The sequence below is a fragment of the Phyllobates terribilis genome, unplaced genomic scaffold, assembly GCF_046119375.1.
Source record: "Phyllobates terribilis strain yellow unplaced genomic scaffold, ASM4611937v1 Scaffold_27__1_contigs__length_16484149, whole genome shotgun sequence".
In the NCBI taxonomy this organism is placed as follows: domain Eukaryota; kingdom Metazoa; phylum Chordata; class Amphibia; order Anura; family Dendrobatidae; genus Phyllobates; species Phyllobates terribilis.
In genome coordinates, this window is record NW_027362787.1 from 12,690,635 (window position 1) to 12,715,949 (window position 25,315).

The 25,315-nt window shown below is 43.2% G+C and overlaps 11 non-coding genes and 1 pseudogene across 11 annotated transcripts; all 12 read left to right on the plus strand.

The window, feature by feature from the left end:
- Positions 1–1,102: 1,102 nt before the first annotated feature.
- LOC141176764 (U2 spliceosomal RNA) lies at positions 1,103–1,293 on the plus strand. The gene has a single exon (XR_012253421.1). It is a non-coding gene; the product is annotated as a U2 spliceosomal RNA (small nuclear RNA).
- A 1,115-nt stretch (positions 1,294–2,408) lies between these two features.
- Positions 2,409–2,599, plus strand: LOC141176765 (U2 spliceosomal RNA). Its single transcript, XR_012253422.1, has one exon. It is a non-coding gene; the product is annotated as a U2 spliceosomal RNA (small nuclear RNA).
- A 1,115-nt stretch (positions 2,600–3,714) lies between these two features.
- Positions 3,715–3,905, plus strand: LOC141177525 (U2 spliceosomal RNA). The gene has a single exon (XR_012254111.1). It is a non-coding gene; the product is annotated as a U2 spliceosomal RNA (small nuclear RNA).
- A 1,115-nt stretch (positions 3,906–5,020) lies between these two features.
- Positions 5,021–5,211, plus strand: LOC141177564 (U2 spliceosomal RNA). Its single transcript, XR_012254148.1, has one exon. It is a non-coding gene; the product is annotated as a U2 spliceosomal RNA (small nuclear RNA).
- Positions 5,212–6,326: 1,115 nt separating this feature from the next.
- On the plus strand, positions 6,327–6,517 carry LOC141177565 (U2 spliceosomal RNA). The gene has a single exon (XR_012254149.1). It is a non-coding gene; the product is annotated as a U2 spliceosomal RNA (small nuclear RNA).
- Positions 6,518–7,632: 1,115 nt separating this feature from the next.
- LOC141176766 (U2 spliceosomal RNA) lies at positions 7,633–7,823 on the plus strand. The gene has a single exon (XR_012253423.1). It is a non-coding gene; the product is annotated as a U2 spliceosomal RNA (small nuclear RNA).
- A 1,115-nt stretch (positions 7,824–8,938) lies between these two features.
- Positions 8,939–9,129, plus strand: LOC141176767 (U2 spliceosomal RNA). The gene has a single exon (XR_012253424.1). It is a non-coding gene; the product is annotated as a U2 spliceosomal RNA (small nuclear RNA).
- Positions 9,130–10,244: 1,115 nt separating this feature from the next.
- LOC141177467 (U2 spliceosomal RNA) lies at positions 10,245–10,435 on the plus strand. Its single transcript, XR_012254059.1, has one exon. It is a non-coding gene; the product is annotated as a U2 spliceosomal RNA (small nuclear RNA).
- A 1,115-nt stretch (positions 10,436–11,550) lies between these two features.
- Positions 11,551–11,741, plus strand: LOC141177579 (U2 spliceosomal RNA). The gene has a single exon (XR_012254161.1). It is a non-coding gene; the product is annotated as a U2 spliceosomal RNA (small nuclear RNA).
- A 6,387-nt stretch (positions 11,742–18,128) lies between these two features.
- Positions 18,129–18,334, plus strand: LOC141177810 (U2 spliceosomal RNA; annotated as a pseudogene).
- Positions 18,335–19,449: 1,115 nt separating this feature from the next.
- Positions 19,450–19,640, plus strand: LOC141176768 (U2 spliceosomal RNA). Its single transcript, XR_012253425.1, has one exon. It is a non-coding gene; the product is annotated as a U2 spliceosomal RNA (small nuclear RNA).
- A 1,115-nt stretch (positions 19,641–20,755) lies between these two features.
- On the plus strand, positions 20,756–20,946 carry LOC141176769 (U2 spliceosomal RNA). Its single transcript, XR_012253426.1, has one exon. It is a non-coding gene; the product is annotated as a U2 spliceosomal RNA (small nuclear RNA).
- Positions 20,947–25,315: the final 4,369 nt, after the last annotated feature.

Consider the following 25,315-nt stretch of genomic DNA (forward strand, 5'->3'; position numbering starts at 1 on the left):
TCTAAAATCAGAAAGAATTGAATACAATGTTTTTTGTTCATTTTGCTTGTTTGTCGGATTTTGGGATGGACTCTTTGGCTTTGCTTTTCTTCTCCTCATTGGATTTTTCATGTTCAAAGTTGCAGAAGCCAGATTACAAGCTCATTTTGGTTCAACTTCAGCAACTGTGCATTGCATTGCCATGTAATGTGATGCAATGCTATCTTTCTAGCTCTCCCTTTTTACTTCCTTTTGGATAAACAGACATATTAGGCAAGCATTTTGGAGCTTTCACCTAAATAACTACAGGTGGTGAGATAAGCTGCACAATATAATTGACCTTTCAGTATATTGTTGCACACACACCATCTATTTAGCAAATGCCCTTGTTATCAACAGCAGCCTTTTAAACTCACCTGAGCTAACAGGTATGTGCGCTGGTTACTCTGCTGCGCTTAAAATTTCTTTTTTGGTTTGCTACAATGCCTTTTCTGAAACGTTGTCTCCTTCTGCTGGAACACTGACTTCTTTCATTTAATGCCTGCAGACTATAAAAGAGAACCCAACCCAAAAAGTTTGGTTGATTAGTCTGTGGCATTCTGTTAAACTGTTGCTTATGGCGGTCTCTGTGAGCTTCTCAGCGACATTCAGCCAGCCAGGTATCCTGCCTGCAGTAGATGGAATGTGGCAATGGAACGCTGGCTGCGCGTGTCATAATAGGCTCTGAGCCTTTATATACCTGTGCACAGCAGCAGCCACCTTCAGTCTGCTGCTGGACAGCCAGCAGCAGCAGCAGCAGGAGAGGTATGTAATCAGGAGCCCTCCTGCTAAGGGTAGACAGCTGCTCGTTCCACCCCACCCCCCGCCTTAATTGGTTCTCCTCCCTTCCAACGGTGTTGAGGCGGGTGGGAACAGCAGGGGGTGAAGGTGCTGTGTTTAAAGAGGTGGAGTTATGCAGATCTAAAACGCGTGGATTGCAGCAGCAGCAAGCCGAAAAGTGCAGGCATGTAAGGGATCTAGAGGTTGACAACATGTCTTCTTAACGGGAGTCCAGGAGCTCATCTCCACAAATGGACTTTTCAGGATCCTTGGGTGGCTCCGTAGTTTGAAACCAATTCTGGTTATCGCTTCTCGGCCTTTTGGCTAAGATCAAGTGTAGTATCTGTTCTTATCAGTTTAATATCTGATACGTCCCCTATCTGGGGACCATATATTAAATGGATTTTTAGAACAGGGAGATGGAAAAAGAGCTTGCTCTGTCCACTCCACGCATTGACCTGGTATTGCAGTATCTCCAGGACCGGTGCACCCCTTCTTTAATGCAGTTTCTAAAATCAGAAAGAATTGAATTCAATGTTTTTTGTTCATTTTGCTTGTTTGTCGGATTTTGGGATGGACTCTTTGGCTTTGCTTTTCTTCTCCTCATTGGATTTTTCATGTTCAAAGTTGCAGAAGCCAGATTACAAGCTCATTTTGGTTCAACTTCAGCAACTGTGCATTGCATTGCCATGTAATGTGATGCAATGCTATCTTTCTAGCTCTCCCTTTTTACTTCCTTTTGGATAAACAGACATATTAGGCAAGCATTTTGGAGCTTTCACCTAAATAACTACAGGTGGTGAGATAAGCTGCACAATATAATTGACCTTTCAGTATATTGTTGCACACACACCATCTATTTAGCAAATGCCCTTGTTATCAACAGCAGCCTTTTAAACTCACCTGAGCTAACAGGTATGTGCGCTGGTTACTCTGCTGCGCTTAAAATTTCTTTTTTGGTTTGCTACAATGCCTTTTCTGAAACGTTGTCTCCTTCTGCTGGAACACTGACTTCTTTCATTTAATGCCTGCAGACTATAAAAGAGAACCCAACCCAAAAAGTTTGGTTGATTAGTCTGTGGCATTCTGTTAAACTGTTGCTTATGGCGGTCTCTGTGAGCTTCTCAGCGACATTCAGCCAGCCAGGTATCCTGCCTGCAGTAGATGGAATGTGGCAATGGAACGCTGGCTGCGCGTGTCATAATAGGCTCTGAGCCTTTATATACCTGTGCACAGCAGCAGCCACCTTCAGTCTGCTGCTGGACAGCCAGCAGCAGCAGCAGCAGGAGAGGTATGTAATCAGGAGCCCTCCTGCTAAGGGTAGACAGCTGCTCGTTCCACCCCACCCCCCGCCTTAATTGGTTCTCCTCCCTTCCAACGGTGTTGAGGCGGGTGGGAACAGCAGGGGGTGAAGGTGCTGTGTTTAAAGAGGTGGAGTTATGCAGATCTAAAACGCGTGGATTGCAGCAGCAGCAAGCCGAAAAGTGCAGGCATGTAAGGGATCTAGAGGTTGACAACATGTCTTCTTAACGGGAGTCCAGGAGCTCATCTCCACAAATGGACTTTTCAGGATCCTTGGGTGGCTCCGTAGTTTGAAACCAATTCTGGTTATCGCTTCTCGGCCTTTTGGCTAAGATCAAGTGTAGTATCTGTTCTTATCAGTTTAATATCTGATACGTCCCCTATCTGGGGACCATATATTAAATGGATTTTTAGAACAGGGAGATGGAAAAAGAGCTTGCTCTGTCCACTCCACGCATTGACCTGGTATTGCAGTATCTCCAGGACCGGTGCACCCCTTCTTTAATGCAGTTTCTAAAATCAGAAAGAATTGAATTCAATGTTTTTTGTTCATTTTGCTTGTTTGTCGGATTTTGGGATGGACTCTTTGGCTTTGCTTTTCTTCTCCTCATTGGATTTTTCATGTTCAAAGTTGCAGAAGCCAGATTACAAGCTCATTTTGGTTCAACTTCAGCAACTGTGCATTGCATTGCCATGTAATGTGATGCAATGCTATCTTTCTAGCTCTCCCTTTTTACTTCCTTTTGGATAAACAGACATATTAGGCAAGCATTTTGGAGCTTTCACCTAAATAACTACAGGTGGTGAGATAAGCTGCACAATATAATTGACCTTTCAGTATATTGTTGCACACACACCATCTATTTAGCAAATGCCCTTGTTATCAACAGCAGCCTTTTAAACTCACCTGAGCTAACAGGTATGTGCGCTGGTTACTCTGCTGCGCTTAAAATTTCTTTTTTGGTTTGCTACAATGCCTTTTCTGAAACGTTGTCTCCTTCTGCTGGAACACTGACTTCTTTCATTTAATGCCTGCAGACTATAAAAGAGAACCCAACCCAAAAAGTTTGGTTGATTAGTCTGTGGCATTCTGTTAAACTGTTGCTTATGGCGGTCTCTGTGAGCTTCTCAGCGACATTCAGCCAGCCAGGTATCCTGCCTGCAGTAGATGGAATGTGGCAATGGAACGCTGGCTGCGCGTGTCATAATAGGCTCTGAGCCTTTATATACCTGTGCACAGCAGCAGCCACCTTCAGTCTGCTGCTGGACAGCCAGCAGCAGCAGCAGCAGGAGAGGTATGTAATCAGGAGCCCTCCTGCTAAGGGTAGACAGCTGCTTGTTCCACCCCACCCCCCGCCTTAATTGGTTCTCCTCCCTTCCAACGGTGTTGAGGCGGGTGGGAACAGCAGGGGGTGAAGGTGCTGTGTTTAAAGAGGTGGAGTTATGCAGATCTAAAACGCGTGGATTGCAGCAGCAGCAAGCCGAAAAGTGCAGGCATGTAAGGGATCTAGAGGTTGACAACATGTCTTCTTAACGGGAGTCCAGGAGCTCATCTCCACAAATGGACTTTTCAGGATCCTTGGGTGGCTCCGTAGTTTGAAACCAATTCTGGTTATCGCTTCTCGGCCTTTTGGCTAAGATCAAGTGTAGTATCTGTTCTTATCAGTTTAATATCTGATACGTCCCCTATCTGGGGACCATATATTAAATGGATTTTTAGAACAGGGAGATGGAAAAACAGCTTGCTCTGTCCACTCCACGCATTGACCTGGTATTGCAGTATCTCCAGGACCGGTGCACCCCTTCTTTAATGCAGTTTCTAAAATCAGAAAGAATTGAATTCAATGTTTTTTGTTCATTTTGCTTGTTTGTCGGATTTTGGGATGGACTCTTTGGCTTTGCTTTTCTTCTCCTCATTGGATTTTTCATGTTCAAAGTTGCAGAAGCCAGATTACAAGCTCATTTTGGTTCAACTTCAGCAACTGTGCATTGCATTGCCATGTAATGTGATGCAATGCTATCTTTCTAGCTCTCCCTTTTTACTTCCTTTTGGATAAACAGACATATTAGGCAAGCATTTTGGAGCTTTCACCTAAATAACTACAGGTGGTGAGATAAGCTGCACAATATAATTGCCCTTTCAGTATATTGTTGCACACACACCATCTATTTAGCAAATGCCCTTGTTATCAACAGCAGCCTTTTAAACTCACCTGAGCTAACAGGTATGTGCGCTGGTTACTCTGCTGCGCTTAAAATTTCTTTTTTGGTTTGCTACAATGCCTTTTCTGAAACGTTGTCTCCATCTGCTGGAACACTGACTTCTTTCATTTAATGCCTGCAGACTATAAAAGAGAACCCAACCCAAAAAGTTTGGTTGATTAGTCTGTGGCATTCTGTTAAACTGTTGCTTACGGCGGTCTCTGTGAGCTTCTCAGCGACATTCAGCCAGCCAGGTATCCTGCGTGCAGTAGATGGAATGTGGCAATGGAACGCTGGCTGCGCGTGTCATAATAGGCTCTGAGCCTTTATATACCTGTGCACAGCAGCAGCCACATTCAGTCTGCTGCTGGACAGCCAGCAGCAGCAGCAGCAGGAGAGGTATGTAATCAGGAGCCCTCCTGCTAAGGGTAGACAGCTGCTCGTTCCACCCCACCCCCCGCCTTAATTGGTTCTCCTCCCTTCCAACGGTGTTGAGGCGGGTGGGAACAGCAGGGGGTGAAGGTGCTGTGTTTAAAGAGGTGGAGTTATGCAGATCTAAAACGCGTGGATTGCAGCAGCAGCAAGCCGAAAAGTGCAGGCATGTAAGGGATCTAGAGGTTGACAACATGTCTTCTTAACGGGAGTCCAGGAGCTCATCTCCACAAATGGACTTTTCAGGATCCTTGGGTGGCTCCGTAGTTTGAAACCAATTCTGGTTATCGCTTCTCGGCCTTTTGGCTAAGATCAAGTGTAGTATCTGTTCTTATCAGTTTAATATCTGATACGTCCCCTATCTGGGGACCATATATTAAATGGATTTTTAGAACAGAGAGATGGAAAAAGAGCTTGCTCTGTCCACTCCACGCATTGACCTGGTATTGCAGTATCTCCAGGACCGGTGCACCCCTTCTTTAATGCAGTTTCTAAAATCAGAAAGAATTGAATTCAATGTTTTTTGTTCATTTTGCTTGTTTGTCGGATTTTGGGATGGACTCTTTGGCTTTGCTTTTCTTCTCCTCATTGGATTTTTCATGTTCAAAGTTGCAGAAGCCAGATTACAAGCTCATTTTGGTTCAACTTCAGCAACTGTGCATTGCATTGCCATGTAATGTGATGCAATGCTATCTTTCTAGCTCTCCCTTTTTACTTCCTTTTGGATAAACAGACATATTAGGCAAGCATTTTGGAGCTTTCACCTAAATAACTACAGGTGGTGAGATAAGCTGCACAATATAATTGACCTTTCAGTATATTGTTGCACACACACCATCTATTTAGCAAATGCCCTTGTTATCAACAGCAGCCTTTTAAACTCACCTGAGCTAACAGGTATGTGCGCTGGTTACTCTGCTGCGCTTAAAATTTCTTTTTTGGTTTGCTACAATGCCTTTTCTGAAACGTTGTCTCCTTCTGCTGGAACACTGACTTCTTTCATTTAATGCCTGCAGACTATAAAAGAGAACCCAACCCAAAAAGTTTGGTTGATTAGTCTGTGGCATTCTGTTAAACTGTTGCTTATGGCGGTCTCTGTGAGCTTCTCAGCGACATTCAGCCAGCCAGGTATCCTGCCTGCAGTAGATGGAATGTGGCAATGGAACGCTGGCTGCGCGTGTCATAATAGGCTCTGAGCCTTTATATACCTGTGCACAGCAGCAGCCACCTTCAGTCTGCTGCTGGACAGCCAGCAGCAGCAGCAGCAGGAGAGGTATGTAATCAGGAGCCCTCCTGCTAAGGGTAGACAGCTGCTCGTTCCACCCCACCCCCCGCCTTAATTGGTTCTCCTCCCTTCCAACGGTGTTGAGGCGGGTGGGAACAGCAGGGGGTGAAGGTGCTGTGTTTAAAGAGGTGGAGTTATGCAGATCTAAAACGCGTGGATTGCAGCAGCAGCAAGCCGAAAAGTGCAGGCATGTAAGGGATCTAGAGGTTGACAACATGTCTTCTTAACGGGAGTCCAGGAGCTCATCTCCACAAATGGACTTTTCAGGATCCTTGGGTGGCTCCGTAGTTTGAAACCAATTCTGGTTATCGCTTCTCGGCCTTTTGGCTAAGATCAAGTGTAGTATCTGTTCTTATCAGTTTAATATCTGATACGTCCCCTATCTGGGGACCATATATTAAATGGATTTTTAGAACAGAGAGATGGAAAAAGAGCTTGCTCTGTCCACTCCACGCATTGACCTGGTATTGCAGTATCTCCAGGACCGGTGCACCCCTTCTTTAATGCAGTTTCTAAAATCAGAAAGAATTGAATTCAATGTTTTTTGTTCATTTTGCTTGTTTGTCGGATTTTGGGATGGACTCTTTGGCTTTGCTTTTCTTCTCCTCATTGGATTTTTCATGTTCAAAGTTGCAGAAGCCAGATTACAAGCTCATTTTGGTTCAACTTCAGCAACTGTGCATTGCATTGCCATGTAATGTGATGCAATGCTATCTTTCTAGCTCTCCCTTTTTACTTCCTTTTGGATAAACAGACATATTAGGCAAGCATTTTGGAGCTTTCACCTAAATAACTACAGGTGGTGAGATAAGCTGCACAATATAATTGACCTTTCAGTATATTGTTGCACACACACCATCTATTTAGCAAATGCCCTTGTTATCAACAGCAGCCTTTTAAACTCACCTGAGCTAACAGGTATGTGCGCTGGTTACTCTGCTGCGCTTAAAATTTCTTTTTTGGTTTGCTACAATGCCTTTTCTGAAACGTTGTCTCCTTCTGCTGGAACACTGACTTCTTTCATTTAATGCCTGCAGACTATAAAAGAGAACCCAACCCAAAAAGTTTGGTTGATTAGTCTGTGGCATTCTGTTAAACTGTTGCTTATGGCGGTCTCTGTGAGCTTCTCAGCGACATTCAGCCAGCCAGGTATCCTGCCTGCAGTAGATGGAATGTGGCAATGGAACGCTGGCTGCGCGTGTCATAATAGGCTCTGAGCCTTTATATACCTGTGCACAGCAGCAGCCACCTTCAGTCTGCTGCTGGACAGCCAGCAGCAGCAGCAGCAGGAGAGGTATGTAATCAGGAGCCCTCCTGCTAAGGGTAGACAGCTGCTCGTTCCACCCCACCCCCCGCCTTAATTGGTTCTCCTCCCTTCCAACGGTGTTGAGGCGGGTGGGAACAGCAGGGGGTGAAGGTGCTGTGTTTAAAGAGGTGGAGTTATGCAGATCTAAAACGCGTGGATTGCAGCAGCAGCAAGCCGAAAAGTGCAGGCATGTAAGGGATCTAGAGGTTGACAACATGTCTTCTTAACGGGAGTCCAGGAGCTCATCTCCACAAATGGACTTTTCAGGATCCTTGGGTGGCTCCGTAGTTTGAAACCAATTCTGGTTATCGCTTCTCGGCCTTTTGGCTAAGATCAAGTGTAGTATCTGTTCTTATCAGTTTAATATCTGATACGTCCCCTATCTGGGGACCATATATTAAATGGATTTTTAGAACAGGGAGATGGAAAAAGAGCTTGCTCTGTCCACTCCACGCATTGACCTGGTATTGCAGTATCTCCAGGACCGGTGCACCCCTTCTTTAATGCAGTTTCTAAAATCAGAAAGAATTGAATTCAATGTTTTTTATTCATTTTGCTTGTTTGTCGGATTTTGGGATGGACTCTTTGGCTTTGCTTTTCTTCTCCTCATTGGATTTTTCATGTTCAAAGTTGCAGAAGCCAGATTACAAGCTCATTTTGGTTCAACTTCAGCAACTGTGCATTGCATTGCCATGTAATGTGATGCAATGCTATCTTTCTAGCTCTCCCTTTTTACTTCCTTTTGGATAAACAGACATATTAGGCAAGCATTTTGGAGCTTTCACCTAAATAACTACAGGTGGTGAGATAAGCTGCACAATATAATTGACCTTTCAGTATATTGTTGCACACACACCATCTATTTAGCAAATGCCCTTGTTATCAACAGCAGCCTTTTAAACTCACCTGAGCTAACAGGTATGTGCGCTGGTTACTCTGCTGCGCTTAAAATTTCTTTTTTGGTTTGCTACAATGCCTTTTCTGAAACGTTGTCTCCTTCTGCTGGAACACTGACTTCTTTCATTTAATGCCTGCAGACTATAAAAGAGAACCCAACCCAAAAAGTTTGGTTGATTAGTCTGTGGCATTCTGTTAAACTGTTGCTTATGGCGGTCTCTGTGAGCTTCTCAGCGACATTCAGCCAGCCAGGTATCCTGCCTGCAGTAGATGGAATGTGGCAATGGAACGCTGGCTGCGCGTGTCGTAATAGGCTCTGAGCCTTTATATACCTGTGCACAGCAGCAGCCACCTTCAGTCTGCTGCTGGACAGCCAGCAGCAGCAGCAGCAGGAGAGGTATGTAATCAGGAGCCCTCCTGCTAAGGGTAGACAGCTGCTCGTTCCACCCCACCCCCCGCCTTAATTGGTTCTCCTCCCTTCCAACGGTGTTGAGGCGGGTGGGAACAGCAGGGGGTGAAGGTGCTGTGTTTAAAGAGGTGGAGTTATGCAGATCTAAAACGCGTGGATTGCAGCAGCAGCAAGCCGAAAAGTGCAGGCATGTAAGGGATCTAGAGGTTGACAACATGTCTTCTTAACGGGAGTCCAGGAGCTCATCTCCACAAATGGACTTTTCAGGATCCTTGGGTGGCTCCGTAGTTTGAAACCAATTCTGGTTATCGCTTCTCGGCCTTTTGGCTAAGATCAAGTGTAGTATCTGTTCTTATCAGTTTAATATCTGATACGTCCCCTATCTGGGGACCATATATTAAATGGATTTTTAGAACAGGGAGATGGAAAAAGAGCTTGCTCTGTCCACTCCACGCATTGACCTGGTATTGCAGTATCTCCAGGACCGGTGCACCCCTTCTTTAATGCAGTTTCTAAAATCAGAAAGAATTGAATTCAATGTTTTTTGTTCATTTTGCTTGTTTGTCGGATTTTGGGATGGACTCTTTGGCTTTGCTTTTCTTCTCCTCATTGGATTTTTCATGTTCAAAGTTGCAGAAGCCAGATTACAAGCTCATTTTGGTTCAACTTCAGCAACTGTGCATTGCATTGCCATGTAATGTGATGCAATGCTATCTTTCTAGCTCTCCCTTTTTACTTCCTTTTGGATAAACAGACATATTAGGCAAGCATTTTGGAGCTTTCACCTAAATAACTACAGGTGGTGAGATAAGCTGCACAATATAATTGACCTTTCAGTATATTGTTGCACACACACCATCTATTTAGCAAATGCCCTTGTTATCAACAGCAGCCTTTTAAACTCACCTGAGCTAACAGGTATGTGCGCTGGTTACTCTGCTGCGCTTAAAATTTCTTTTTTGGTTTGCTACAATGCCTTTTCTGAAACGTTGTCTCCTTCTGCTGGAACACTGACTTCTTTCATTTAATGCCTGCAGACTATAAAAGAGAACCCAACCCAAAAAGTTTGGTTGATTAGTCTGTGGCATTCTGTTAAACTGTTGCTTATGGCGGTCTCTGTGAGCTTCTCAGCGACATTCAGCCAGCCAGGTATCCTGCCTGCAGTAGATGGAATGTGGCAATGGAACGCTGGCTGCGCGTGTCATAATAGGCTCTGAGCCTTTATATACCTGTGCACAGCAGCAGCCACCTTCAGTCTGCTGCTGGACAGCCAGCAGCAGCAGCAGCAGGAGAGGTATGTAATCAGGAGCCCTCCTGCTAAGGGTAGACAGCTGCTCGTTCCACCCCACCCCCCGCCTTAATTGGTTCTCCTCCCTTCCAACGGTGTTGAGGCGGGTGGGAACAGCAGGGGGTGAAGGTGCTGTGTTTAAAGAGGTGGAGTTATGCAGATCTAAAACGCGTGGATTGAAGCAGCAGCAAGCCGAAAAGTGCAGGCATGTAAGGGATCTAGAGGTTGACAACATGTCTTCTTAACGGGAGTCCAGGAGCTCATCTCCACAAATGGACTTTTCAGGATCCTTGGGTGGCTCCGTAGTTTGAAACCAATTCTGGTTATCGCTTCTCGGCCTTTTGGCTAAGATCAAGTGTAGTATCTGTTCTTATCAGTTTAATATCTGATACATCCCCTATCTGGGGACCATATATTAAATGGATTTTTAGAACAGGGAGATGGAAAAAGAGCTTGCTCTGTCCACTCCACGCATTGACCTGGTATTGCAGTATCTCCAGGACCGGTGCACCCCTTCTTTAATGCAGTTTCTAAAATCAGAAAGAATTGAATTCAATGTTTTTTGTTCATTTTGCTTGTTTGTCGGATTTTGGGATGGACTCTTTGGCTTTGCTTTTTTTCTCCTCATTGGATTTTTCATGTTCAAAGTTGCAGAAGCCAGATTACAAGCTCATTTTGGTTCAACTTCAGCAACTGTGCATTGCATTGCCATGTAATGTGATGCAATGCTATCTTTCTAGCTCTCCCTTTTTACTTCCTTTTGGATAAACAGACATATTAGGCAAGCATTTTGGAGCTTTCACCTAAATAACTACAGGTGGTGAGATAAGCTGCACAATATAATTGACCTTTCAGTATATTGTTGCACACACACCATCTATTTAGCAAATGCCCTTGTTATCAACAGCAGCCTTTTAAACTCACCTGAGCTAACAGGTATGTGCGCTTGTTACTCTGCTGCGCTTAAAATTTCTTTTTTGGTTTGCTACAATGCCTTTTCTGAAACGTTGTCTCCTTCTGCTGGAACACTGACTTCTTTAATTTAATGCCTGCAGACTATAAAAGAGAACCCAACCCAAAAAGTTTGGTTGATTAGTCTGTGGCATTCTGTTAAACTGTTGCTTATGGCGGTCTCTGTGAGCTTCTCAGCGACATTCAGCCAGCCAGGTATCCTGCCTGCAGTAGATGGAATGTGGCAATGGAACGCTGGCTGCGCGTGTCATAATAGGCTCTGAGCCTTTATATACCTGTGCACAGCAGCAGCCACCTTCAGTCTGCTGCTGGACAGCCAGCAGCAGCAGCAGCAGGAGAGGTATGTAATCAGGAGCCCTCCTGCTAAGGGTAGACAGCTGCTCGTTCCACCCCACCCCCCGCCTTAATTGGTTCTCCTCCCTTCCAACGGTGTTGAGGCGGGTGGGAACAGCAGGGGGTGAAGGTGCTGTGTTTAAAGAGGTGGAGTTATGCAGATCTAAAACGCGTGGATTGCAGCAGCAGCAAGCCGAAAAGTGCAGGCATGTAAGGGATCTAGAGGTTGACAACATGTCTTCTTAACGGGAGTCCAGGAGCTCATCTCCACAAATGGACTTTTCAGGATCCTTGGGTGGCTCCGTAGTTTGAAACCAATTCTGGTTATCGCTTCTCGGCCTTTTGGCTAAGATCAAGTGTAGTATCTGTTCTTATCAATTTAATATCTGATACGTCCCCTATCTGGGGACCATATATTAAATGGATTTTTAGAACAGGGAGATGGAAAAAGAGCTTGCTCTGTCCACTCCACGCATTGACCTGGTATTGCAGTATCTCCAGGACCGGTGCACCCCTTCTTTAATGCAGTTTCTAAAATCAGAAAGAATTGAATTCAATGTTTTTTGTTCATTTTGCTTGTTTGTCGGATTTTGGGATGGACTCTTTGGCTTTGCTTTTCTTCTCCTCATTGGATTTTTCATGTTCAAAGTTGCAGAAGCCAGATTACAAGCTCATTTTGGTTCAACTTCAGCAACTGTGCATTGCATTGCCATGTAATGTGATGCAATGCTATCTTTCTAGCTCTCCCTTTTTACTTCCTTTTGGATAAACAGACATATTAGGCAAGCATTTTGGAGCTTTCACCTAAATAACTACAGGTGGTGAGATAAGCTGCACAATATAATTGACCTTTCAGTATATTGTTGCACACACACCATCTATTTAGCAAATGCCCTTGTTATCAACAGCAGCCTTTTAAACTCACCTGAGCTAACAGGTATGTGCGCTGGTTACTCTGCTGCGCTTAAAATTTCTTTTTTGGTTTGCTACAATGCCTTTTCTGAAACGTTGTCTCCTTCTGCTGGAACACTGACTTCTTTCATTTAATGCCTGCAGACTATAAAAGAGAACCCAACCCAAAAAGTTTGGTTGATTAGTCTGTGGCATTCTGTTAAACTGTTGCTTATGGCGGTCTCTGTGAGCTTCTCAGCGACATTCAGCCAGCCAGGTATCCTGCCTGCAGTAGATGGAATGTGGCAATGGAACGCTGGCTGCGCGTGTCATAATAGGCTCTGAGCCTTTATATACCTGTGCACAGCAGCAGCCACCTTCAGTCTGCTGCTGGACAGCCAGCAGCAGCAGCAGCAGGAGAGGTATGTAATCAGGAGCCCTCCTGCTAAGGGTAGACAGCTGCTCGTTCCACCCCACCCCCCGCCTTAATTGGTTCTCCTCCCTTCCAACGGTGTTGAGGCGGGTGGGAACAGCAGGGGGTGAAGGTGCTGTGTTTAAAGAGGTGGAGTTATGCAGATCTAAAACGCGTGGATTGCAGCAGCAGCAAGCCGAAAAGTGCAGGCATGTAAGGGATCTAGAGGTTGACAACATGTCTTCTTAACGGGAGTCCAGGAGCTCATCTCCACAAATGGACTTTTCAGGATCCTTGGGTGGCTCCGTAGTTTGAAACCAATTCTGGTTATCGCTTCTCGGCCTTTTGGCTGAGACCAAGTGCTTCACAGCAGGAGGTTTCAGTTGAAGGGCACTCAGGTACCCCTCTCCTTGGCCTGGCAGGATCGTCCACTTCGGTGGGCTTCACCTGCCTGCTGCTATTAGGGAGAGGGATTAGTCCTAGGGTAACGGGCAGCGATCCCCCAGCCTTCAGGTGCTTTATCTCAAAGCTCTGAAGGCGCAGATTGCAGGCGGTTGCAATTTACATTTTGTTGCGCCATACCATGGAGGTTGACCCCAACCTCGTGCCTCTATATGCGAGGCTTAAGAACACCATAAGGGTCCGATTTACGGCTGGTGGTTCCGATATACGGAATCTGGGATATGTAGTCCAGGACGTGCTTGAGAAACTGCTCCACGTCAGAACCAACGAAATCCTTTCTATCCAGGATTATCCTCGACGTGGAGATTATGATGTAACCTTTACTGGCGAAGGTATTTTCAAAGATGTTTTGTCCAGAGTTAAGTCGGTAGAAAATAGCCCTGGTCTAAAAGGGATTCAGATCATCGAGCACGTCCTGGATAAGGTAAAGATGGTGGTTGTGAAAATCTTCTCACCCTTCATAACAGCACCAGAGGTTATTTCCTTTTTGTCAGTTTATTTTAAAAGTGTGAAATTGATTGGGAAAGTGTTGAATGAGTTTAACATCTGGACCTCAAAATGGAAGTTTTTAGTAAAATGTGAAAGAGACCCTAAATTCCCTGGAGGTGTGAGACTTCCTCCAGCTCGATTTAAAATAGGGCAAACTAATGGGGATTTTTTTTTCTCAGGAATGCCACTTTTCTGTAGGTATTGTGGTCTCTATGGGCACTCTAAGGATAGTTGTGGTGCCACTTGTAGAAATTGTGCCAGTACTGAACATGACACAAAGGAGTGCCCAAATGAAAAAAAATGCTCTTTTTGTCGGACACCTGGTCATTTCTATTTTTCTTGCCCTCACAGGTTCAGAGAGGATGAACAAAAACAAAAGGAGAAGTCCAAGACATCCGGGAATGGACGGGCCAATCAGACCACCCCTCAGGAGGAGGAGCAACAACCTGGAGCCTCGGGAGGTGATAAGGGCGCTTCAACTAGTAACAATCCCTCCGAGTCAATGACAGGTAACTCACAGGAGCCCAGGAGCTGGCTGAAAGACCATAAGGAGGCTAAAAGGAAGGCTGAGAAAGATCATAAAGGGGCGGTCGGTAAGGCCAAAAAAGAGCGCCAAAAGGCTGACACCGAGCCCAAAATTCCCACTGGGTCTCACGAGAGCGAGGGCGGTACGTGGCATTTGGTGAGGTCTCATAATAAGAAAAAGAATGGTTCCGTGGAGGTGGCTAATAGGGAGGAGATGGATACATCCCCTCACGGGGGTGTAGACTCTGGAATCCCGAGGTCCCGGGGCTCTGCTGCTCCAGGTGGGGCCCCGAACCTGGCTGCCTCCGGGGACTCTGAGGCTCCGCCATGTGCGCAGCCTGCCCCTGTGTTACGACCCTCTGCGGGTCAGCAGGGGAGTGCGGAGCCTCTCGGAGACCCACCTGACGAGGACCTAAATGGTCAGCCTATGGAGACCCAGTGTAACCTTTCTCTCAATATCCTTACGAGCTACACCCCAGTAGCGTCGGGTCTTAATTTAAGTGAATGTTCCTTCTCCGATGATGAAGACTCTTTGATAACGGTGGATTCAGAAGAGGGCGTTGGTGAAAGTCCAAGTGGTCTGATCCGTCCATCGGATAGGTAAAGTCCAGTTTTTGTTTCTTCCTAACCATTTGTTATGATGGCTGACATTAGTGGTGTTTCCCTCAATGTGAGAGGCATAGGATCCAAGACCAGAAGAGCTACTGTTTTACATTTTTTAACCTGTTTTACAGCTTCTGTTTTCTTTTTACAAGAATGTCATATCCCTCATAAGATTTCTTACAAAAAATATAAGGAAGAGTGGAAACATGGTCCATCGGTCTGGTCTGGATCAAATGCAACCGGATCAGCCGGGGTAGCTATACTTTTTAAGGGAAATGTGTCTATTGATTTTATCCAAGATATTTTACCGGGTCGTATTCTTTTAGTTAAGGCTTTTATTGATGGGACAAGATGGCAGTTTTTAAATTTTTATGGGTCACCTGATAAAAATGAAAGGGCTGATATGCTGGAAATTTTACCTTTATTTATTAACATTTCTGAACCTTTTATCCTGGCAGGTGATTTTAATTGTATTTTAAAAGGCGAAAGCCGACGCTCCGGTTCCGTGAGTAGAAATTATGACAAAACGTCTGGAATGTTAAGCAATATTATAAATGATTGTAAATTAACTGATGTGTATAAAGAATGTAACAAGGATAGCCCTATAGACGCTGGTTTCACCTGGAGCAATTCTACATGTAGCTCCAGGATAGATTTTGTTTTAGGTTCAGAAAAAATACTGCCAGTGAAATGTGAAGTTTTAACTAATATTCTCTCAGATCACAAGGTTTTATCTTTTAGAGTGAGGATTAATGGAAAGAAGAAATGTGGTAAGAAATCTTGGAAATTGAATGTGTCCCTTTTAAAAGATCCACAAATTTTATCGGATTTTATTGAGTTTTATGTAAACTGTAGAAAAAGGAAAAACCCCAATATTTCTTTTAGCTCCTGGTGGGATAGAATGAAAATAAACATTAAAGATTTCTTTATAAAGAAAAGCATACAAAAAGCTAAAGAAAAGTTTGAGATCTATAATTTTCTTAATATCAGGTTACAGACATTGTACAAATTCAAAGACAATGGTCTGGATGTAGGTAATGATATATTGAGTCTTAAAGGAGAAATTTCAAAGTGGTTGGAACAAAAAGGAAAAGAACTGATTTTTCGTTCAAAGGTAAAACACGTAGAAGAGGATGAGACTTGCTCCAGGTATTTTTTTAAGAAAAACAAACAGGCGAAAACAATAATTGATAACATAGATGGAGATAATAATATCAACGTTATATTGGATAAGGTAAATGTCTATTTTAATGATCTTTTTAATGTAAAAACTGTAGACCATGATTTAATACACACTTTCCTGGGGGAGATCAAGTCCACCCTAGATGCTGATGCCCAAAGTTTTTTATCCCAACCTCTATGTGAGGAAGAGATTTTAGAAACCATGAAGAGTTTTAAAAATGGTAAAGTGCCCGGCCCTGATGGTATCCCCATAGAGTTTTATATAAGTTTTTATGATATTTTAAAAGATGATTTGTTTAATTTGTTTTCCGAAGTTTTTAATAATAAGGTTTTACTCAACTCATGGAAGAAAGGTGAGGTATCACTACTATACAAAAAAGGTGACAAAACGGATCTTAAAAACTGGAGGCCGATAACTCTTTTAAATAGTGATTACAAAATTATGGCTAAGATCTGTGCAAATCGGTTGAAAAAGGTGATACATAAAGTAATTCATGCAAATCAGGTATGCGGGGTACCTGGTCGTAGTATCTGGGACAATTTAAACCTGGTGAAAGATTGTATTGAAGATGTAAAAACCAGAAAGACAAAGATGTCAATCCTAGCGGTGGATTTTGAGAAAGCTTTTGACCGCGTGTCTCATTTTTATCTTTTTAAAGTTTTAGAAAAAATGGGCATTCCGGGTGGGTTTTTATTGTCTCTTAAAGCTTTTTATAATGATTGTACGAGTAAGATTTTAGTTAATGGTTTTAAAACAAAAGAGGTAGTTTTAAAATCAGGGGTGAAGCAGGGTTGCCCTTTGTCCCCCCTGCTTTTTATATGTGCTATAGAACCCCTTTTATGTACAATACGCCGGGATAAGCAAATATGTGGAGTACCCTTACCCGGAGGGAACGGTCTACAAGTTAAAGTTGTAAGCTATATGGATGATGTAGCAGTGTTTGGATGTGATGTACCTTCAATACAAAAAACGATAAGCCAAATTCAGTCTTTTTGTACAGTTTCCGGTTTTAAAATTAATCTTACTAAATGTAATATTTTAAATGTCGGGGGGATGAGTTTACATGATGTACCAATTGCAGTTACAGATTCCATTACTATTTTAGGTGTTTCTTTTAATGAATCTAATAATGGTTTTAATAGCTGGGATGCGGCAGCACAGAAAATTAATCAGAAAATCTGCATGTGGAATATGAGAAAGCTGTCAATGGAAGGTAAAGTTCTGATTGTAAAAATGGTGATATTACCTATCCTGTTATATCTTAGTTTGGTGTTCCCCCCTCCTACAAATTTGTTGAAACGAATTACAAAAGTATGTTTTACCTTTTTTTGGGGCTCAAAAATGGAGAAACTCAAAAGAGAAATTGTGACAAAGCCAAAGGTTAAAGGTGGGAAAGATTTCCCTGTTTTAGATAAGTTTCTTTTAATACATTTTTTCTGTTTCTGTTTTAAAACCCTTTTTAAAGATAATTACCTTTCCTATTTTATGCGTTTTAACACTGGTTTTCTCATGAGAAGGTTTGGTTGGTTTGAAACGGTTTTATCCTTTCCTTATGCTTTTAACCTACCTGCACATTATGAGATTTTAAAGAAAATTATTCTTGATTTTAATTTGAATAAGAAACAGACAGGGGATCTATGTAACAGCAAGACACTACTCAAACAAATTAGTACTGATGTGACGTTGTGTGATATTGAACGTTATGATGATGACAAAACTGTACACATATGGAAAATGATTAACGCCCCTTATCTTTTTAATGTACAGAAAGACATGTCTTGGAGCTGCGCACACCACTGTCTTCCTTGCCGGGCATTCCAGTACAGAAGAGGTTTTGTGAGGTCTGCCATCTGCCCAAGAGAAGGTTGTCAAGAAGAAGAGACAGTGAAGCATCTTTTATGGACTTGTGCTTTTGCTAAAGAGTTCTGGAGAAGATTAATCCCCCTGCTGGAGAAAATGGTGGACCTCAAGGACTTTAATTTTGCATCAGTGTTATATGGTCTTCTGGAATGCCCAACAATGGACCAAAAAATAATGGCGTGGAAGACAGTGAATTGTGCCAAGATAGCGCTCTGGAATGCTAGAAATATTGCTGTTTTTAAACATGAAATGTTACCAGTAGATGATGTTTTAGCCTTTTGTAAAAGTGAAATGTACATATACTATTTATTGGACAGGAAAAAGAATGTAATGTTGGCAGGCAAATGGCTTTTTAACCTATGGAATATTTGAAGTCTTGTAAAATTTGCTGTGATGGAATTTTTATTTTTCTTTGAAGTCCCGAAAGTGTAATGTGGATGTAATGGTTTTATTTCTGTAATTTGTTAAATTTTAAATAAACGGTTTTTATCCCCATGTGGGGGATAGCCAAATTAAAAAAAAAAAATAAAAATCTGTTCTTATCAGTTTAATATCTGATACGTCCCCTATCTGGGGACCATATATTAAATGGATTTTTAGAACAGGGAGATGGAAAAAGAGCTTGCTCTGTCCACTCCACGCATTGACCTGGTATTGCAGTATCTCCAGGACCGGTGCACCCCTTCTTTAATGCAGTTTCTAAAATCAGAAAGAATTGAATTCAATGTTTTTTGTTCATTTTGCTTGTTTGTCGGATTTTGGGATGGACTCTTTGGCTTTGCTTTTCTTCTCCTCATTGGATTTTTCATGTTCAAAGTTGCAGAAGCCAGATTACAAGCTCATTTTGGTTCAACTTCAGCAACTGTGCATTGCATTGCCATGTAATGTGATGCAATGCTATCTTTCTAGCTCTCCCTTTTTACTTCCTTTTGGATAAACAGACATATTAGGCAAGCATTTTGGAGCTTTCACCTAAATAACTACAGGTGGTGAGATAAGCTGCACAATATAATTGACCTTTCAGTATATTGTTGCACACACACCATCTATTTAGCAAATGCCCTTGTTATCAACAGCAGCCTTTTAAACTCACCTGAGCTAACAGGTATGTGCGCTGGTTACTCTGCTGCGCTTAAAATTTATTTTTTGGTTTGCTACAATGCCTTTTCTGAAACGTTGTCTCCTTCTGCTGGAACACTGACTTCTTTCATTTAATGCCTGCAGACTATAAAAGAGAACCCAACCCAAAAAGTTTGGTTGATTAGTCTGTGGCATTCTGTTAAACTGTTGCTTATGGCGGTCTCTGTGAGCTTCTCAGCGACATTCAGCCAGCCAGGTATCCTGCCTGCAGTAGATGGAATGTGGCAATGGAACGCTGGCTGCGCGTGTCATAATAGGCTCTGAGCCTTTATATACCTGTGCACAGCAGCAGCCACCTTCAGTCTGCTGCTGGACAGCCAGCAGCAGCAGCAGCAGGAGAGGTATGTAATCAGGAGCCCTCCTGCTAAGGGTAGACAGCTGCTCGTTCCACCCCACCCCCCGCCTTAATTGGTTCTCCTCCCTTCCAACGGTGTTGAGGCGGGTGGGAACAGCAGGGGGTGAAGGTGCTGTGTTTAAAGAGGTGGAGTTATGCAGATCTAAAACGCGTGGATTGCAGCAGCAGCAAGCCGAAAAGTGCAGGCATGTAAGGGATCTAGAGGTTGACAACATGTCTTCTTAACGGGAGTCCAGGAGCTCATCTCCACAAATGGACTTTTCAGGATCCTTGGGTGGCTCCGTAGTTTGAAACCAATTCTGGTTATCGCTTCTCGGCCTTTTGGCTAAGATCAAGTGTAGTATCTGTTCTTATCAGTTTAATATCTGATACGTCCCCTATCTGGGGACCATATATTAAATGGATTTTTAGAACAGGGAGATGGAAAAAGAGCTTGCTCTGTCCACTCCACGCATTGACCTGGTATTGCAGTATCTCCAGGACCGGTGCACCCCTTCTTTAATGCAGTTTCTAAAATCAGAAAGAATTGAATTCAATGTTTTTTGTTCATTTTGCTTGTTTGTCGGATTTTGGGATGGACTCTTTGGCTTTGCTTTTCTTCTCCTCATTGGATTTTTCATGTTCAAAGTTGCAGAAGCCAGATTACAAGCTCATTTTGGTTCAACTTCAGCAACTGTGCATTGCATTGCCATGTAATGTGATGCAATGCTATCTTTCTAGCTCTCCCTTTTTACTTCCTTTTGGATAAACAGACATATTAGGCAAGCATTTTGGAGCTTTCACCTAAATAACTACAGGTGGTGAGATAAGCTGCACAATATAATTGACCTTTCAGTATATTGTTGCACACACACCATCTATTTAGCAAATGCCCTTGTTATCAACAGCAGCCTTTTAAACTCACCTGAGCTAACAGGTATGTGCGCTGGTTACTCTGCTGCGCTTAAAATTTCTTTTTTGGTTTGCTACAATGCCTTTTCTGAAACGTTGTCTCCTTCTGCTGGAACACTGACTTCTTTCATTTAATGCCTGCAGACTATAAAAGAGAACCCAACCCAAAAAGTTTGGTTGATTAGTCTGTGGCATTCTGTTAAACTGTTGCTTATGGCGGTCTCTGTGAGCTTCTCAGCGACATTCAGCCAGCCAGGTATCCTGCCTGCAGTAGATGGAATGTGGCAATGGAACGCTGGCTGCGCGTGTCATAATAGGCTCTGAGCCTTTATATACCTGTGCACAGCAGCAGCCACCTTCAGTCTGCTGCTGGACAGCCAGCAGCAGCAGCAGCAGGAGAGGTATGTAATCAGGAGCCCTCCTGCTAAGGGTAGACAGCTGCTCGTTCCACCCCACCCCCCGCCTTAATTGGTTCTCCTCCCTTCCAACGGTGTTGAGGCGGGTGGGAACAGCAGGGGGTGAAGGTGCTGTGTTTAAAGAGGTGGAGTTATGCAGATCTAAAACGCGTGGATTGCAGCAGCAGCAAGCCGAAAAGTGCAGGCATGTAAGGGATCTAGAGGTTGACAACATGTCTTCTTAACGGGAGTCCAGGAGCTCATCTCCACAAATGGACTTTTCAGGATCCTTGGGTGGCTCCGTAGTTTGAAACCAATTCTGGTTATCGCTTCTCGGCCTTTTGGCTAAGATCAAGTGTAGTATCTGTTCTTATCAGTTTAATATCTGATACGTCCCCTATCTGGGGACCATATATTAAATGGATTTTTAGAACAGGGAGATGGAAAAAGAGCTTGCTCTGTCCACTCCACGCATTGACCTGGTATTGCAGTATCTCCAGGACCGGTGCACCCCTTCTTTAATGCAGTTTCTAAAATCAGAAAGAATTGAATTCAATGTTTTTTGTTCATTTTGCTTGTTTGTCGGATTTTGGGATGGACTCTTTGGCTTTGCTTTTCTTCTCCTCATTGGATTTTTCATGTTCAAAGTTGCAGAAGCCAGATTACAAGCTCATTTTGGTTCAACTTCAGCAACTGTGCATTGCATTGCCATGTAATGTGATGCAATGCTATCTTTCTAGCTCTCCCTTTTTACTTCCTTTTGGATAAACAGACATATTAGGCAAGCATTTTGGAGCTTTCACCTAAATAACTACAGGTGGTGAGATAAGCTGCACAATATAATTGACCTTTCAGTATATTGTTGCACACACACCATCTATTTAGCAAATGCCCTTGTTATCAACAGCTGCCTTTTAAACTCACCTGAGCTAACAGGTATGTGCGCTGGTTACTCTGCTGCGCTTAAAATTTCTTTTTTGGTTTGCTACAATGCCTTTTCTGAAACGTTGTCTCCTTCTGCTGGAACACTGACTTCTTTCATTTAATGCCTGCAGACTATAAAAGAGAACCCAACCCAAAAAGTTTGGTTGATTAGTCTGTGGCATTCTGTTAAACTGTTGCTTATGGCGGTCTCTGTGAGCTTCTCAGCGACATTCAGCCAGCCAGGTATCCTGCCTGCAGTAGATGGAATGTGGCAATGGAACGCTGGCTGCGCGTGTCATAATAGGCTCTGAGCCTTTATATACCTGTGCACAGCAGCAGCCACCTTCAGTCTGCTGCTGGACAGCCAGCAGCAGCAGCAGCAGGAGAGGTATGTAATCAGGAGCCCTCCTGCTAAGGGTAGACAGCTGCTCGTTCCACCCCACCCCCCGCCTTAATTGGTTCTCCTCCCTTCCAACGGTGTTGAGGCGGGTGGGAACAGCAGGGGGTGAAGGTGCTGTGTTTAAAGAGGTGGAGTTATGCAGATCTAAAACGCGTGGATTGCAGCAGCAGCAAGCCGAAAAGTGCAGGCATGTAAGGGATCTAGAGGTTGACAACATGTCTTCTTAACGGGAGTCCAGGAGCTCATCTCCACAAATGGACTTTTCAGGATCCTTGGGTGGCTCCGTAGTTTGAAACCAATTCTGGTTATCGCTTCTCGGCCTTTTGGCTAAGATCAAGTGCTTTATTGCAGGAGATTGTGGTTGAAGGGCACTCGGGTACCCCTCTCCTTGGCCTGGCAGGATCGTCCACTTTGGTGGACTTAACCTGCTTGCTGCTATTAGGGAGAGGGCTTAGTCCCAGGGTAACGAGTTGCGATCCCCCAGCTTCCAGGTGTTTTTCGCTGCAAAAACACTGGGAGCGCAGATTGCAAGCGGCTGCAATTTGCAACCTTGTTGCGTTTTTCCATGGAGGTTGACCCTAACCTCGTGCCTCTTTATGCAAGGCTAAAAAACTCTATCCGAGTTCACTTCACGGCGGGTGGCTCGGATATGAGGAAATTAGGGTATGTAGTCCAGGACGTGCTCAGGAACCTTCTTGGCGTACAAAGGAATGAAATTCTCTCCATCCAGGATTATCCCAGAAGAGGTGACTATGACATCACATTCACCGGAGAAGGTATTTTTAGAGATGTACTAGAAAAGTTAAAAAAAGTTGAAAATAGTCCTGTTTTGAAAGGGATACAAATTGTTGAGCACGTCCTGGATGAGGTAAGACTGGTTATTGTAAAAATATTTTCGCCCTTTGTTTCTGCTCCAGAAGTAATGTCATTTCTAGCAATTTATTTTAAAAGTGTTAAATGTATTGGGAAGATATTAAACGAATATAACATATGGACATCTAAGTGGAAATTCCTTGTGAAGTGTACAAGAGATCCAAATACACCAGGTGGTATACGGCTCCCCCCTGCCCGTTTCAAAATTGGGCAAACAAATGGGGATTTCTTCTTTTCTGGGATGCCAGTATATTGCAGAAAGTGTGGGCGCTATGGTCATTCAAAAGAAAACTGTCATGTATCATGTAGAAATTGTGCTAGTGAAGAACATGAGACAAAAGAATGCCCTAAGGAAAAGAAATGCAGTTTTTGCCAGACTCCAGGTCACTTTTATTTTTCTTGCCCTCACAGATTTCGGGAAGATGAGCAAAAGGGGAAGTCCAAGACGTCCGACCAAGGACCAAAAGATCAGACCACCCCTCAGGAGGAGGAACAACAACCTGGAGCCTCTGGAGACAATAAGGGCGTACCAAATAGTGAAGTGTCTCCAGAGTCTATGACAGGTAAAATACCAAATCCCAAAACCTGGCTGCAGGACCTGCGGGAGTCCAAAAGGAGGGCTGAGAAGGAGCAGAAGGGCACTACTGGTAAGGTCAAAAGGGACCGGCAAAAGGCCGACACAGAAGCCCATGCCCAGTCTGGGTCTCCTAGTGCTGAGGGCGCTGAGTGGATAAAGGTGGGTCCTAAGAAAAAGAAAAAGGGTGGTTCGGAGGAGGCAGCAGGAGGTGAACAGATGGACACTTCTCCAGAAGGGGACGTGGACGCTGGACCCTCAGGGGTTTCGGTCTCCGCTGCTACAGGTGGGGACCGGGATCTTGCTGCCTCTGAAGAGTCAGAGGCTCTGCCTTGTGCGCAACCTCCTCCTATAGGACGACCTTCTACAGGTCAAACAGGGGCGGCGGAACCCCTCGGGGACCCACCTGATGAGGAACTGCATGGCCAGCCAATGGAGACCCAGCGGGTTCTGCCAGCCAGCCCTCCGAGCTATGCCAGTGTAGCGTCGGGTTTATATAAATGTGGTAATCTTTCCTCCTCCACGGAGACTCTCGTGACGATACTATCAGATGAGGAGGGAGGCGCAAGCCCAGTGGTCTGATCAGGTTCATCGGACAGGTAAATCCATTGCTCTTAGTTACCTAAGTAAAATTTCTACATTTTCTAATGATGGCTGAGCTCAAAGGTATTTCCCTCAACGTGAGAGGCATAAAATCTAACACGAGAAGATCTGCTCTTTTTAATTTTTTTACGTGTTTTACTGCATCTGTATTTTTTCTGCAAGAATGTAATATCCCACATGAAATGTCATATCAAAAATATAAAGATGAGTGGAAGTGTGGGCCATCTGTCTGGTCCGGATCGAATGCTGCAGGATCAGCGGGTGTAGCCATACTTTTTAAAGGGAACGTTTTAATTGATTTTATTCAGGAAATTTTACCAGGTCGTATTTTATTAGTGAAAGCTTTTATTGATGGTATTAGATGGCAGTTTTTAAATTTTTATGGATCCCCAGAGAAAAATGAAAGAGCCGAAATGCTTGATCTTTTACCATTATTTATTAATAACTCTGAACCTTTTATCTTAGCAGGGGATTTTAATTGTGTTTTAAAAGGTGAAAACCGGCGCTCCAGCTCTGTAAGCAGGAACTACGATAAAACCTCAGGTATGCTACATGATATAGTCAAAGATGCTAAATTGATAGACATATATAAAGAGTGTCATAGTGACAGCACAGAGGACGCCGGTTTCACTTGGAGCAATGCTAATTGTAGCTCTAGGATTGATTTTATTTTTGGTTCAGATAAAACAATACCTGCCAAATGTGAAGTTTTAACTAATATATTTTCAGACCATAAACTTTTATCCTTTACCATAAAAGTAAATGACAACAAAAAATGTGGTAAGAAAAGCTGGAAAATGAACGTATCCCTTTTAACCGACCCGCAGATTTTATCAGATTTTATTGAGTTTTATAGGAAATGTAGAAAAGGGAAAAAAACAAATGAGACTATGAGTGTATGGTGGGATAGAATGAAAGTAAAAATAAAAGACTTTTTTATTAAAAAGAGTATATGTAGAGCCAAAGAAAAATATGAAGAATATAGAATTTTAAATACCCGCCTACAAACATTATTTAAGCTCAGAGACAATGGGATAGATGTACAAGTTGATATTTCAAACTTAAAAGAAGAGATTTCAAAATGGCTAGAACAAAAAGGAAAAGAGATAATTTTTCGTTCTAGAGTACAACATATAGAAGAAAATGAAAAGTGTTCCAGATATTTTTTTAGGAAAAATAAAAAAGAAAAAGTGATAATTGACCATATAGATGGTGAGAATAATATAAAAAATATGCTGGGTAAAGTTGAGGTTTTTTTTTCTAATCTTTTTAATGGAAAAAATATAGATAATAAATTAATGGATGATTCGCTGCAAGGACTAACAGCTGTTTTAGATCCCGCATCCCAAGAGTTTTTATCCCAAGTTTTAACGGAACAAGAAGTGTTAAAAACTATTAAAAGTTTTAAAACTGGAAAGGTCCCTGGTCCTGATGGCATCCCAATAGAATTTTATGTATGTTTTTATGATATTTTAAAAGATGATTTGTTTTATTTGTTTACTGAGGTTTTT